Source organism: Rattus norvegicus, chromosome 17 (assembly GCF_036323735.1).
Source record: "Rattus norvegicus strain BN/NHsdMcwi chromosome 17, GRCr8, whole genome shotgun sequence".
Classification (NCBI taxonomy): Eukaryota; Metazoa; Chordata; class Mammalia; order Rodentia; family Muridae; genus Rattus; species Rattus norvegicus.
In genome coordinates, this window is record NC_086035.1 from 4,156,680 (window position 1) to 4,171,828 (window position 15,149).

Consider the following 15,149-nt stretch of genomic DNA (forward strand, 5'->3'; position numbering starts at 1 on the left):
GTGACTAACGATGTTGGACATTTCTTCAAGTGTTTCTCAGCCATTGAATTCTCTCCCTTGAATTCTCCGTTTAGATCTGTACCTTGTGTTTTTAATTTGAGTTATTTCTTTTTCCTTGCTGTCTGGTTTTTCTTCAGTTCCTTATATATTTTGGATATTAGTCCTCTATTGGATGTGGAGCTGGCAAATACCTTTTCCTGTTCTGCAGGCTGTCACCATATCTGAATGGCAGTGTCCATTGCCACGCAGAAGCCTTTCGGTTTCATAAGGTCCCATTTAGCAGTGTGGATCTTCACGCCTGTGCTAGCAGGATTCTGTTCAGAAAGTCTCTCCCTTTGCCAGTGAGTCCAAGGCTATTCTCTGCGTTCTCTTTGATCGGGTTCAGCGTATCTGGTTTTATGTTGAGGTCCTTGATCCACCTGCAGTGGAGTCTTAGGCAACGTGGTAAGCATGGGTTATTTGCATTCTTTTGCATGCAGCTGTCCAGTTTGATTAGCACCATTTGGTGACGATGCTGTCCTTTTTCGAGTGTGTTTTTCTCGAAATGCCTCATCTATTAAAAGCCATACAACCTCAAGCCAGCGTACCAGAGCTTTAAAACTGTAAACTCATGTAAAGAAAATTTCCTAAATGTGATCGCCATCTGAACAACTTTTACAACATCGTATGTAAAGGTTACTTACGTAGGTGCTTAAAGAGCATCTTTTTAAATAGTGAATTTAAAAAGTCTTTCAGCCAGGCTCGAGGAAAAATGTCTGATCTTGTTCTCCACGTTCCAGCACCTTTGTCACATCCCTCACGGCAAGCACTAATGGTGGCAGTGTCACCACAATGTCTCAGAGACACGACCACATTTGCTTCTGCATCTCATTTATTTTCATAACTTATGGTGAAGCTTATGATGATGCAATAGTTCTCAGTGTTCAGGGTTTTATGTTTTGGTGTGCTTTTTATTTCTCTTGTATCTGTACCTAATTTTTCGTCTTTAAAAAATTAATAAACTGGGATCTTGAGATCATTTAAGACTTAAGAGTACTCAGTTGATAGATCTTTTCCTGGTACCAAGTGACATGAAACTTGAAACTACTGAGATGCTTCTGGAAAAAGTAATTTATTTAGTGGATCTTTTAGACAGTGGAGTTTTAATCAGAGGTTAAATGTTCCTCACGGAAGTACTCCCTCATCTGCCAGCCTACTGTGTTTCAGATTGCTGAGTTCTTTTACACAAAAATGTTTTCTGTCCCTCCCTTCTTCCCTTCTCTCTCTGTCTCTGTCTCCCTCTGTTTCTCTCTTTCTTTCTTTCTCTCCCTTTTTGAGACAGGGCCTCACTATGTAGCCCTGACTGTCCTAGAACTTACTATGTAGAGCAGACTGGCCTCAGACTAGAAGATATCTCTTTACCTCTGCCTTCCAATAGCTGGGATTGAAGACTTGTACCACCATGTCTGGCTTATAAAACAAATTTCAACCAAAGTGCTGGGAATTACACATTTGAGTCCAAGGAAAGTCAGGAAGCACTAGAAACTTCTATCATGACTCTGTTTGGAATTTCTGGTTTCTATAGAATAAGATTCCTGATGAGGATATGCATGTTCCACACATTAAACCAATGTTGGAAATCTCTAAAAATGCAGAGAGAAGCCTTCAGTAATGAAGCTGTGTCATGGGGATAATTTGGCTGGTTCTTAGGAACAGTTAGTTACTAGGTACAGCCAAAACTGGTGTTTGTCTTCTAACAGATCATAACACCAGGTGGCACAGAGAAGGGAGGACAGCAGTGTGTTTCAGAGAGGGTTGTTGTGTTATGCAAAAGGCATGGATCCCAGAGGAGGGCACGTGTCTTCCCTACTGTTCAGCTGGGATTTGTCTGGCACTTGGAATAACAGACTGGAAGAACCTACTTGTAGGGAAAGGATAATCTGCTTCTACTCAAGAATCCATCCCCAAAGATAAAAATGCCCATTGGATACAGAGTAACTCGGACCTGGTTGCAACATTGTTGAAGTTCTCAAACTGTTGTCAGGCAGGTGTCTGGACAGAAGCCCCAGGACTTCTGAATCAGCAACTCTGGACTAGAATGTGAGACTTTCCATCTTGAACAACTTCCCTGGTGGAGCCGCTTCTGTCATCCAGAAGCCACCAGACTGCATCTGCTCCTTTCTGTTCACATCTTGCGGCAAGGGAGTTGGCCACTATCGCTTGTGTTTTGGCAGCATCAGAAAGGCAGACAGAGAAATGGAAGAGCAATAAATAGAACAGGCGAGCTTCTGGAGGTCTCATCAGAGGCTCCTGCTGGAGAAGAGGGAAGTGTATTAGCTGGCATCCTGTATGAGGGATCTGGGGGTACATTTGGCTTCATGGGTTCTCAGTCAGAACTGGAAACAAGAAATAGAGAGACTGTGGTTGTTATTCAAGGGTAGATATTTGGGACCGATTATCATAAGGTTGTCGGGCTTCAGCTGATTGCTAGAGATCGTCATCTGTGATCTGACTTCCTGTAAGTTGATTGACATAATTTTCAACTTTTTTTTTTGGTAGACGATGGATTGTTCTGCTGTGAATGGTAATTTTTTGTATGGTTCATCTACTGGTTCATTTGCATATGGAATTTCTCAAATTCTCCTTAAAGGAAGTTTCCCTTAAAGGACAATCAGGCTGGAGAGGTGGCCCAGCAGTTAAGAGCCTGGCTATTTCTCTAGAGGAGTTGGGTCTTGATTCCCAGTGCCCACATGGCCCACAACTGTCTATACTCCAGTTCCAGGGGGCTCAATGTCCTCTCCTGGCTTCTGAGGACACCAGGTAGACACATAATGTGCAGACATGGATGTAAGCAAAATACTCATATACCTAAAATTAAATAATGAAAGAAACACAAACAAGAAAATCATATTAGCAACTACAATGGTTAAAGCCCAGTCCCTTTTTTGTTTATTCATCTCAGTCCCTATTTTGTTTATTCAGTCTTAAGTACTGGCTTAGCATGTGTTTGATAGGCCATGCTAGCCCTGGGGGCATAGCGGAAGACAAGGAAAGCTTAGTCCCTATGACGAAGCTCTTCTGAGATTTGCAGCCTGGGTAGGATAAAGTGCTGTAGCTGAGACATTTTAATGGACTATGCTCAGTGAATTCAGTGACATATGACCCCTTCTGTGAAAGAAAAGGGATCCCAGAGAGATCTGCATAGGGATTAGTTGAGAAAATGGCATCGAGGTGAACCATGGTTGAGGGTAGGTGAAGAGAGTACACCTGTGTAGACCCTGGGTCCCTGGAGAACATGGTGCCACAGTAGGCAAGCTTCCCCAGGTCTCAGGGATAATAGAGAAAGTCCAAGATGGACAAGACAGCTTTCGTGCATAACTCTCTTTGCACAGGGTGACTCTAGGATCCACGTGGCTTCAACTGTGCAGTCTGTAGCACTTCACTTCTAAGTATGTATAGTGTGTGTGTGTGTGTGTGTGTGTGTGTGTGTGTGTTGGGAGAGGCAGAATATGAAAACCTCATACTCTGGGGAACCCATACTCCTGGGAACAGAGAAGCAGTTATAGACACATGGCAAACACCATTTTTTTCTTTCTGAATTTATTTTTAGGTGTAAGAGTATTTTGCCCAAGTGTTTGTCTGTGTACCATGTGTGCAAAGTACAGGCTGAGGCCAGAAGAGGGCATCAGATCTCCTCGGACCGGTGTTACAAATGGTTGTAAGCCGCCTTGTTGGTGGTGGGAATTGAACCTGGGTCCTTGACCACAACACCCAGTGGTTTTAACTACAGAGCCGTCTCTTTAGAGCCAGCACTGGCTGTTTCTGCAGCTGTCAAAGCTGAAGCAAGAGTGGCTGGTGTATTTGGAAAAGCCCCTGAGTGCCACAGGATATGAAGGGTCAAAGGCATAGGCTGTAGCTGAGGAGGCAGACAAGGGGCCAGATAGTTTGAGAGCAGTCGTGTGGCAGACATTGTGCTTTGTTTGGAGGTCAGTGGGAATCATTGAGAAGTTAATGAAAGACCTTCTAAGATCTATTAGTGATTTCTAGATTTCAATAGCTTATTCTGGGTCATGGGTTGGGGTCAGTTGAGAATAAGGAAAGAGAGAACAATGGAATTCATAATTTTATAAAATGGTCTGCTTGTTTGATTGTTTACTTGTGCTTGTTTTGAGACAGGGTCTCTCTCTATAGCATTGGCTGTTCAGGAACTCACAATGAGGACCATGCTGGCCTCGAACTCACAGAGATATGCTGGCTTCTGTCTCCCAAATGCAGGGATGAATTAAAGGTGTGTGCCACCATGCCTGGCTTAAAAACGCAGTGCTAATAATGGATTCATTTCTAGCCGACGGCAAATACTTAGTGTTCAACATGAACACAGTATTAAGCAATTTAAAATTAGCGTCCTTATTTACTAATTCTTTTGATTGTTTAATCATGGTTCTTACAGATCCTCAAAAACCCACAATTAAACCTTGCTTTGAGGGTAAATGCGTGGGCATTGTGATGCCCCCTCCCCCTTTTCTTGTGAAACAGGATCTCTCTCTGTAGCCCTGGCTATCCCGGAACTCTCAGTGAAAACCACAGAGGCTGGACTCACAGAGATCTGGTTGCATCTGCGTCCCTGAGTGATGGGATTAAAGGCATGTGCCATTACTCAGGGAAACAATGGGACCTGGGCACTCCCTAGGCAACACCATCAGAAACATGGCGTGACCCAACATCAAATTTGTTCTGCAGACATAGGAAAGGAAAGAGAGAAAGAAAGGCAAGGAGGGAGGGAGGGAAAGAAGAAGGAAGGAAAGGAGGAAGGAAGGGAAGGTCATGGCTATCACTGGATATCAGTGCAATTTAAGAATCCAGGAAACAGGCTGGAGAGATGGCTTAGTGGTTAAGAGCACTGACTATTCTTCCAAAGGTCCTGAGTTCAAATCCCAGCAACCACATGGTGGCTTACAACCATCTGTAGTGAGATCTGATGCCCTTTTCTGGTGTGTCTGAAGAGAGCTACAATGTACTTATACATAATAAATGTTTAAAAAAAAAGAATCCAGGAAACATAATCATATCAGGGCCTGAGAGTTTAGGCTGAAGGTCTGCCTTGTCTGCCTGCCCCTCCCTCCACAGTCATCTCATGCAGGATGCTGGCTTACCCTTCTTTAAGCACAGAACATCTTGCTGCACCGAAGAGCCTAGTGCTTTGTGACATTTGTGAGTTCTGTCAGCTTCACTTCCTGCATCCCATTGCCTTTGCACCAAGTTGCTTTTATAGGAACTCATTTGGGAAATGGTTAGAAGGAAGACAGCAAGCAGAAACCAGCTTTCTGCACCCTCCTTTGAAATCTCCTCAGAGCTTTTCAGCATGCAAAGCAAAGAAGCTCTGAGTCTCTGTATTTGGTCTTTTAAGTCAGGGCAGCCGGAGGAAATGCAATTTGTGGAGAAATCAGGATAAGCCCCGTTGTAGTCCCCTACACCATATCACTGTCAGATCTTGGGAGGATCAAATTCCTTCAAAATGGCTTTTCAACATTGTTTTAAACTTTTCGAAAAGCCCAAACTCACACATGGACAGACTATGCCTGGGACGTAGCTTAGAGGTGGGCGCTTGCTCAGCTCGCCCAAGACCTAGGTTCAATCCCCAGCACAAGAACTGAGTACACCAAGAACCAACAAAACAGACTAAATGGCAACAATAAAACCCCACAAACTCAAAAACCAAGAACAAATAAATAAATATGTCAAAAATCACTCTTATCCTTGAGAGGGAGTCCTCTGCAGGAACTCACGGGGACCATGTCTGAGATTAAAGTCACGTGTTTGCAGAACTTTGAGCTGTTATTGAAAAGCCTCAGTATAACAGTAGTATAGGTTCATATCCACAAAAAGAAATAAAGACAAGTGGTTCTGCTTGGAATTAGTTTTAGACTGTGTTTTATTTGGTGTTTTCCCCACTGATTCAGCATAGTCTCTTCCTTTGTGTCAGTAATGTTGCCTGTGAGGACTCTGTTACTTTCGAACACTCTGCTTTATGAGATTCCCATACTTTGCCATACAATTTGTCTATGGGTTGATGCTAAAGTTGCTTTGAGTTTTAACCAGTTAAATACAATGTTGAAGCATCCATCTTTAATCTCTGTAATTTCCATAGATCCTATAGATTTCTATATATCTGTACTGGCTGGTTTTACGTCAAGTGGACATAAGCTAGAGTCATCAGAGAGGAAGGAATCTCAGTTCAGAAAACTGCCTCCATTAGATCCAGCTAGAAGGCATTTCTCAATTAGAGATCAATGGGGGAGGGTCCAGCCCAGTGTAGGTGGTGCTATTCTGATCCTGGGTTCTAGAAGAAAGCAGGCTGAGCAAGCCATGGGAAGCAAGCCAGTAAGCAGCACCCCTCCATGGCCTCTGTATCAGCTCCTGCCTCCAGGTTCCTGCCGAGTGTGAGTTCTTGTCCTGACTTCCTTTGGTGAAGAACAGTGATGTGGAAATATAAGCTGAATAAACCCCTTTGTTCCCAACTTGCTTCTTGGTCATGGTGTTTCATTGCAGCAATAGAAACCCTGGCTAAGACAATACTCTATGTAGTCTCAGGAATAGTCAAAGTCAAAAGACACGAGCATTTTCAAGGCCTCTTTTCTGTAAAAGTTAAAGCGAGGAAGGAATTATCCTTGCTTAAATTGCTGATATAATAAAATTGAACTTGTTTTAAAAATAATGACAGGGAGGGGAGGGGATGTGGCTCAGAGGTAGAGTGCTTACTCAGCATGTATGAGACCATGGACATACATACACATACACAAACACATGCACATAAACATACACATACGTGCACACATACACACGTAGACACAAGCATGCACACACATATGCAGACACGTGCAAACATACACATGTACATAGACATACATACATGAATACACACATATGCATTCACACATGCAAAGGTCTATGCTCCTGTGTACAAATTAATGCTTGCGCATGAAAGCTCTGCCCCCTTGATATGCAAACGTTCAGATAGTTATGCTGGATACTGGCTAACTCTGGAGAAGACTCAGGTCTGCGCCGTGAGCACTAACCGTTCTTCCCTCGGACAAATATGGTTCAAAGTCCAAGGGCAGAAACGATTTGATTCCACACAGCGTAAGGAACACCTCTCCCCTCTACCCCACTTTCTGCCAGTGCTGTACTTCAGCTGGGGTTGTAGTTTACCTCTTCCTGGTGCCATGACTTGTATGTTCCCCCATCTGAGATCTGGCGCTCTATGCTCGATTTGCTTTTTTACTCTATTACCTCAGGTCAGGGCAGAAAATTCTATGAGTTAGTTACCCCAATCAACCTCCTGGGTCAAAGGCAAATTGTTCCTTATAATTCAGTCACAGCACCTGAGTGTCTCTGCCACTCTTCATCAGTATAAAGACCTCTCTGCTTATCAGGTCAAACGTGCGATGAGGTCTGAATGCCCCTGCAAACGCCTCAGTCCTGACACCAGGATCCATACTAGAAGAGTGTTTCCTTCGAGTGTTACGACCTCCGAACTGCTTGATTCCGAGACTCGAGTGGGAAAACTAATTTCTGCCATCGATTACCTGGTGTAATGTTGAAAGGGTTCAGGCATGGAGATGCATTTCTGTGATCCTCGGTGCTTAGGAAGTTGAGTCAGGGAGATCGTGAGGTTAAGCCAAGACTCTGTCTGTATCATAAGACTCTGCCTCAGAAAAAGTCAAAGAAGTAATTTGTGTTCCCAGGTCTGACTTCCCAACCATGGGTAAAGAATTCAGCAGGATAAAATTTGAATTTTATCTTTCCTAAAACATACATTTAATCTCCACTATAAGGTGTTAAGAGCTGGGGCCAGGGAGGACCTTTAAGGCATGATTAGGGGTTTGTGTCCATGAGTGAATTTCTCCATACAAGAGAGTGATAGATTAATAGGTTGTGTCTACTAGGAAAGCCAGGTTGACTGGGTTTCTTTTCCTTCTAGTCCTATCTCTTGCTATGAGATGCTCTGTGTTACCTCTCGACTCTGACAGCAAGAAGATAACACTGTATAGTTTCTTAATTTTGGTTCAGAGCGCTAAGCTGCAATAAACTTTCTTTGTTACTTAGACTGTGGCATTGCACTACCAGCAAATGAAAGGGTAAACATCAGACTTCCTTTTCACATGCTTGCTTGTTAAGTAGTGTGTTTCCATCCTCCCGCTCTGTAGGTTAAAGGTCAGAAAAGGGAAACATAGCGGCAAGGGAGTCCTGGGATTATATTTAGGCTTTGTGTGAAGCCTGCCAAGAAACAAGCATGATGAATTTATAACAACTCCTTCCTTCCACGTCTCTCCTGCCTTCAATTTATTTGCCACCACCCTGGACCGTCTTCCTTGACTATGTTTCCTTAAATATGATGACGTGGTTCTGGAGGGAAGTTCCTGGTTTCTATTTTAAGGACCAGTCTCTAGGCTGCTGTTGAAGTGCATGTAGTTGAAGTCATTAAGATTTTGTTCTCCGCATTTAGAATCACTTGTCTCCAGGCAATGGAATAGAACTCAGTACCTGGATATGGTGGACACACTATAACCAACACCCAGGGAAGAGGAAGAAGGATTGAAAGTCAGTGGCCAACATAGGCAACCCAGAGTTTGACTTAACTGACTGATAACCACACACACACACACACACACACACACACACACAAACACACACACACACACACACACACACACACTTTTGTGCTGTCAGCTATTTTCTGAAACTATCTTAGGAGTAACTAGGAGTAATTTTCTCTTTGTGAATCTGAATGTGAAACACTGAACTCAATAAAATGTTTTGACAACCTTCTGTATTGATAAGAAATTAAAAAAAAACCAAAAACACAAATAATTGTTCTTTGAGTCCATTCTTGACTCTGTTTTGGGTAAGAACTTGCAGGGAACGCATTGAGTGAATAGAACTCCTCAGAGGGCTCACACCTGAGCCAGAGAAGCCAGAGCCTCAGTTCTTTGCAGATGGCTGAGCCCGAGCGAGGGTGGCAGGTGTCAATCAACACCTGTTTATTAAGTGCTTTCAGGGGCTCAGGTCTGTCTGGGAGACCGGAATATCTACATCCTGTGATGACAGCCAGCATGAAGGACAGGATTAAAGGTATATGAAAGGTGAGTAGCCTTTGGTGTAGGTCATTTTAAAAGCTTCACAGAAGAAGCTTAGGAAGTCTTCAATATCGAATGAAGATGCTGTTTTAGAAGAAAAACATTTAGCTCCAAGATGGTGCTTCTGAAGAGAAGGAATCTGCCCTACTGAGGTATGAGTACATGAAACAAGTGCATGAACACACTCGAGCAAGAGGGAGAGGCTTCCAACTACATCATTTAAAACCATGATTAAAAGAAAATGTTTTCAAGGTGGGAGGGACGGCTCAGCTGTCAAGAGCACTGGCTGCTCTTCCAGAGGATTCCATTCCCAGCACCCACATGGCAGCTTACCACCATCTGTAACTCCAGTTTCAGGGACCTGATGGTCTCTTCCGACCTCTGTGGCACTGCATGCCTGTCATGAACATATATACTATACTTAGCCACATATACATCATATATATACACATGAACACATGTTACACACATGTTACACACATGCTACATACATGTCACCTATACACCATATACACATATATGTACACATACATATACATACATATACATCATATACACATACACAATATACATATATGTCACATACACACAATACATATACATATGCATCATATACACAATATACATATATATCACATACACACAATACACATACATATACATATGCATCATATACACATACATATATACATACATCACATACACACATACACATATATACATATACGTCATACACACATACACATACAGACATGTACAATATATAAAACAAATCATTAAAACAGAAAATATTTTTTCACAGCATCCATTCTTTAATCAAATGCACTCATGGGAGCCTTCATAATCAGGCAAGTTGTTGGCCTTACTTCATATGAATAGGCCTTTCCGTGGTGAGGTGCCAGAGGTGAACCCGGAGAGATTCAAGCAGGCCAAGCATGAGCTCTTCCCCGGGTCTATTCCCCACGTCATGACACTCATAGGTGTCAGAGGTATCTTTTCTTTATTTCAAGGATCAGTGTTGGAGTGGTTTGCCGGGGACCTGTGCTTAGTGCTGTTTTCTATGTGCAGGTTGTAACTTCAAGGCCTTTCTTTCGGTGCCTCTGGAGATACCACAGTGACTGCTGTGCACTGTCTGGAGAGACCTTGCCCTGTGTCCTGGGCAGCTTTAATTGTCACAATTTTCTAACCCCCTGAAGGGGTATCAATTGATTAAATCTTTATCAGATCACGGAAGAGCATGTCTGTAAGGGACGGTCTTCTCTGTCTTAAGTCAGGTAGGAGGTCTCAGTCTACCATCTCCAGTGTGGATGATCCCACGCTGTGTAAGAAAGAGGAGCATAGGCCCGTGAGTGAGTCAGAGCCAGTGGCAGCACTGTTCCATGGGTCCTGCCTCCAGGCTGCTGTCTATGCACTTACCTCAATGATGGCCAATGGACCTAAAGTGCAAGCCAAATAAACCCGTCCTCTTCCAGTTGCTTTTAGCCAGTCCCTCCTCACAACGCCGGACTGAAACTACATGGTGTTGGGAACACATTCTCAGAGACACAAGTCTAGGTGCCCTGAGCCTGACATGTGGTGTTTGGTGGATGGCCCACCTTTCTTCCTCTTCTCCCCTCATTTTCCCATCTCCTCTTTCTCTCCCGATCTCCTTTCGATTTCTAAATGCCACATTTGGGAATATATCCGCTGCTGGTTACAAGGACATTGTTTTCTTGAGGCGATGAGAAACCTATTTTCAGATACCAAGAACACGATTGAAGTCTTGTAATAGCCTAACTCTACAGAATAAAGAGAAAATTTTAAGTTTTGAACTGCGAGAAAGAGCTTGGGCTAGGGCAACGGTGGGGCAGGTTAAAGTGGCTTTGCCTTGAGTCCACCCTTCATGCTCTATCCTCTGCTAGAAATATCTTGCTCTCACATGCCTGCCTCAGTGTGCATCCTCCACACTCCTGCCTCCACACCATGTCCCCTGCCTCCACACTCCTGCCTCCTCCCTGCTCCTGCACAGCATACCCTCACACTTTCTATAGGCCCCTGCTCCAATGGTGCTATATCAGAGGCCTTCTTGGTTATCCTATGCAGAACAACCTGCTTTCCACTCCCAAGTTCTGCCTCCCCTTCACTTGATTTTTCTTCACAGCACTCCTTAGTCAGCCCACACATAAACCATTTGTCTCATCCCTCCAGGAAGTAATCTTTCCAAGAGAAAGACTTTGCTTTGTTTGTCTCTGTACCCCAGCATCTGAATAGTGCCTGAGCACAATAGGTACTCGACAGATATTTGCCAGAGGAATAATGGTGGACTGCGTTGCCGAGATTTCAAAGGTACAGCCCCTGCTGGGACCTCTGTTGGTGAGTGCTTGTGCAGTGAAAGAAATCCCAATAGCCAGTCCTCTCTAAATGGATTATATGAGCACATTCTCCTTAGTCTATCGAGCCTGTCACTCTCCTAAGGTTTTAACTGAAGTCTCTTTATCACTCGGCATTCCCTTAGCTTAGCCAACAGGTCCAGGAAGTCCCCTGAAGAGTGTAAGCTACTTCTCACTTCAGACTTCCTGGAGGTAACCCATGTGTACAACTAATACAATTACCCTTCTTCATATCTGGTTGGTCGTTTGTCTGGGAGTTCCAGTATGAAGGAGCCGGGCTGGATCGGATGAAGCGAGGTCTTCTGTGTGAAAACACCCCGTTATAGACTTTCAATCATCAGGCAACGTTTAGATGTGAAAGGCCAAACATAGAGGTCAGAAAATTGAGACACCATGTCCGTGCATATGCTGCTAGGGCATAGGATCAACGGGAGGAATCCTAGAGAAATTTTGTGGTAATTCCTAGCTGTGCATGTGTTGTCTGATAGACTCTTAGCTCGCAGACGCAAGCCAGACAAGTCCATACTGTGGCTGCATGTGAGACCTCTAAGCCGGATGGAGGTTGTGAACCTCCTTAGCCTTTCTGAGAAGTCCCTGATGGGTGTGGATTTAATACCACAGCTTTAGCTGTAAGATGCTTTCTGTTTTTCGTGGGTTTTGGGGTGAAAATCCTCAGCTATAGAAGCTCCAGTGTGTACTGCTGCCATTGCCTCTGGGGTCTTCAGACACCGTGGTTCTACTATGACGGCTATTGGTTCTGCAAATAGGTGTGTAAGTCTTGGCACAGACCTCTTTGTTATCACTACTTTCAAAGAGAGACAATCTCCTTGGCTGCCATTTCTCAGGAAAGACCATTGTGTTCTTGGTTGTCATTGGAGTCTGGGCCATGTGAGACTTTGTCCTACAACAAATTAAAAAGAAGAGAGGGCACACTTTGTCACAGTGCTCCAGTGACCTTATCGAATACCATATCTAAAGGTTTATAACACTGGGACTTGGGCCTTTGTTTCTAAATCAAGAAAGCTGACGTGGGGTGGCAGGTAACTAGGTGTAGAATCACTTGCCAACGAGGGTGAGTGTGGAGCCACGAAGATCTTCCCAGCACATGGCGAGGGATGTAAGCAGGAGGAGGTGGAGAGGGACTCGATTTCTTTGGAGCAGGAGAGCATGTGTAGGTGGGAATTCATAACCAGGGATGTGAACAAAGCTGTCACAGGGCTGTTAGAACTGGGGAAGGCACAAGAGATTCCATAGAGGTGGCAGGGGTGAGGTGGACAGCCGGGTAGGAGGGAAGAAAAGGGCTGTGAACTCCAGCTTCAAATTAAGATCTACCCAATGTGAATAGTGTGAGTGGTGTGTGTGTGTGGGATGAACACTGGGGCTAATGCTCGCCAGGATGTGAGGAATCTCAGAAAAGACGGGAAGGTGACTAGCTACGGCGTGGCCATCAGGTGTAAGCTCCATAACACTCCTCCAGTCAGGAATCTAGTCCACTTCTCTTGCCCTTTCACAGTTTAGTAGGAGTGTCAGTGTGACAGTATAGAGACTGGTCCTCAGGGTGATGTGCTGTTGGAACTGAGCTGTCCTGAAGGAAGCTCAGAGACCCACGTGCAGGTGTCCTGGCCAGCAGCCTGGCTGCACCCAGAACACAGCTGGTATGGCTGCTGGAAGGCTCCGTGAGACAGCCACAGCATGAGAACTTGAAGCGGGGGCTGGTCTTCTCCCATCTCCCTCCCTTCTCCCCTCCCTCTCCTTCCTCCTTGACAAAAATCACAGCAGTCTTATACACTGTTAGGCTTGGGCTTCCTCAGAAGCAGATGCAGCAATAGGCGGACGAAGCCATAACTGACAGCAGAGCATCAAAAGACGACAAAAGACCTTTAATTCCCCCTTACTGTCCTGTTACTTTCCCTTTCGGCTTTCTGGTTTCTGTAGGAAAATACGCCAATGTACAAGTGAGACGTGACGGTCACCATTGAGACAGCCTGGAGGGAGACTTCATCAAAAGCATCCTAGGCCAGGCTAGGGAGCTGTCATTCAAGATGGCCCCCGTGTCACCCCACATGCTTATAAAGGCAGCTCTCCAGTAGGGTCGGGTCCCAGCCAACTCGTAGGCAGTCTGCTTTAGTTTTTAAACGAATTCTGATTTGTGTGCTCTTGGTGCAGTCTCTCCACGACTGTTGGACTCTGGGTCGGGTTGTGGGTATCGCTTGGCAGTGTGCAAACATGTGGGGGAGGTTTGTGTGTGTGAGAGGAGCTCTCTAGATAGCGAGGGCAAGAGAAAAAAGCAGGACCAAGGCTGGAAGGAGGAATGGCAATTAACTCCCATTGTATCCCGTGTCACGCTATTATTCTAACATAATATATATTTTACCTCCAGAGTAGGAATCCAGTTTTTTTTTTTTCAAAACCACTTTTCTTATTTTAAATGGTGAATTTTATGTATCATTGAATCCATTCTTGGGTAAAATCAGAGCTATTTTAAGGTTTTTTTTTTTTTTCTTATTTCTTCCTGAGTTCTGAGGAAAAGGAGAACTGAACACCAGCAACATCTTTTAGAGCAGTAGTTCTCAACCTTCCTAAAACTGGGACCCTTTTGTAGAGAGTTCTTCATGCTGTGGCGACCACCCCCAACCTTAAAACCTTTTCATTGCTACTCTATCACTGCAATTTTGCTACTGTTGGAAACAGAACGTAAACATCTCTGTTTTCTGACGACCATATGTGACTTGTGAAAAGGTCATGCAAACCCCAAGGGGGTTTCGACCCACAGGTTGAGAGCGGCTGCTCTGGAAGCACCAATCCATAAAGAGAGGTGTTGGCAACACGGAATGTTTGAGAAGAGCTGAGTAGGAGCTGTAGAGATGGCTCAGCTGTTACGAACACTCACGGTTTCTGAGGAGGACCCGGGTTCAGTTCCCAGCACCCACTTGGCAGTTCACAACAACCCGTAGGTTCGGTTGAAGGGATCTGATGCTTTCTGACCTACCCAGGCACTGCATTCTATGGCCCACATAAACCCTCACAGGAAAACTCCTAAATGACTGGAACACATTAGCTCCCTCTTTCCCAGGCCCCCTTTTCATCATACCCAAAGGCTTCTTCACTGACAGATTCTACCAGGTGAGGATGGCAGACTGTGTATGGAGCCCTACGATGCCCGCATTGGTGCTAAACACATGTGGATGCTTTTCTTATCATTATTTCTTCAAATCGTCAGTATGGCAACCTTTAGCCCACAGTTTACGTTGCATTTGGTATTGAAGGTAAGCTAGAGAGCACGCTGGAAGGTGTCAGGGTAGGGGGTAGGGCATGAGCAAATTCTTCACCATCTTAGGAAGCATGTAGATGATCTCAAATTTTGGTATCTGTGGGGAGCCTTGGAACACCCCAAACACACACACACACACACACACACACACACACACACACACACACACACAAATATCAAGCAGCTGGGGAGATGGCTTCAAAAGTTTGTAATACCCAAGATACAATTTACAGACCACATGAAGCTCAAGAAGAAAGACAAAAGTGGGGATGTGTCAGTTCTTCTTAGAAAGGGGAACAAAATACTCACAGGAGGAAATACGGGCTGGAGCAGAGACTGAAGGAAAGGCCATGCAGAGATTGCCCCACCTGGTGATCCAGCCCATATACAGAC

General features: G+C 44.5%; 1 long non-coding RNA gene across 2 annotated transcripts in view; it reads left to right on the forward strand.

The window, feature by feature from the left end:
• Positions 1–15,149, forward strand: part of LOC100912124 (uncharacterized) — a 151,022-nt gene that overhangs the window by 63,005 nt on the left and 72,868 nt on the right. The window lies entirely within an intron of this gene.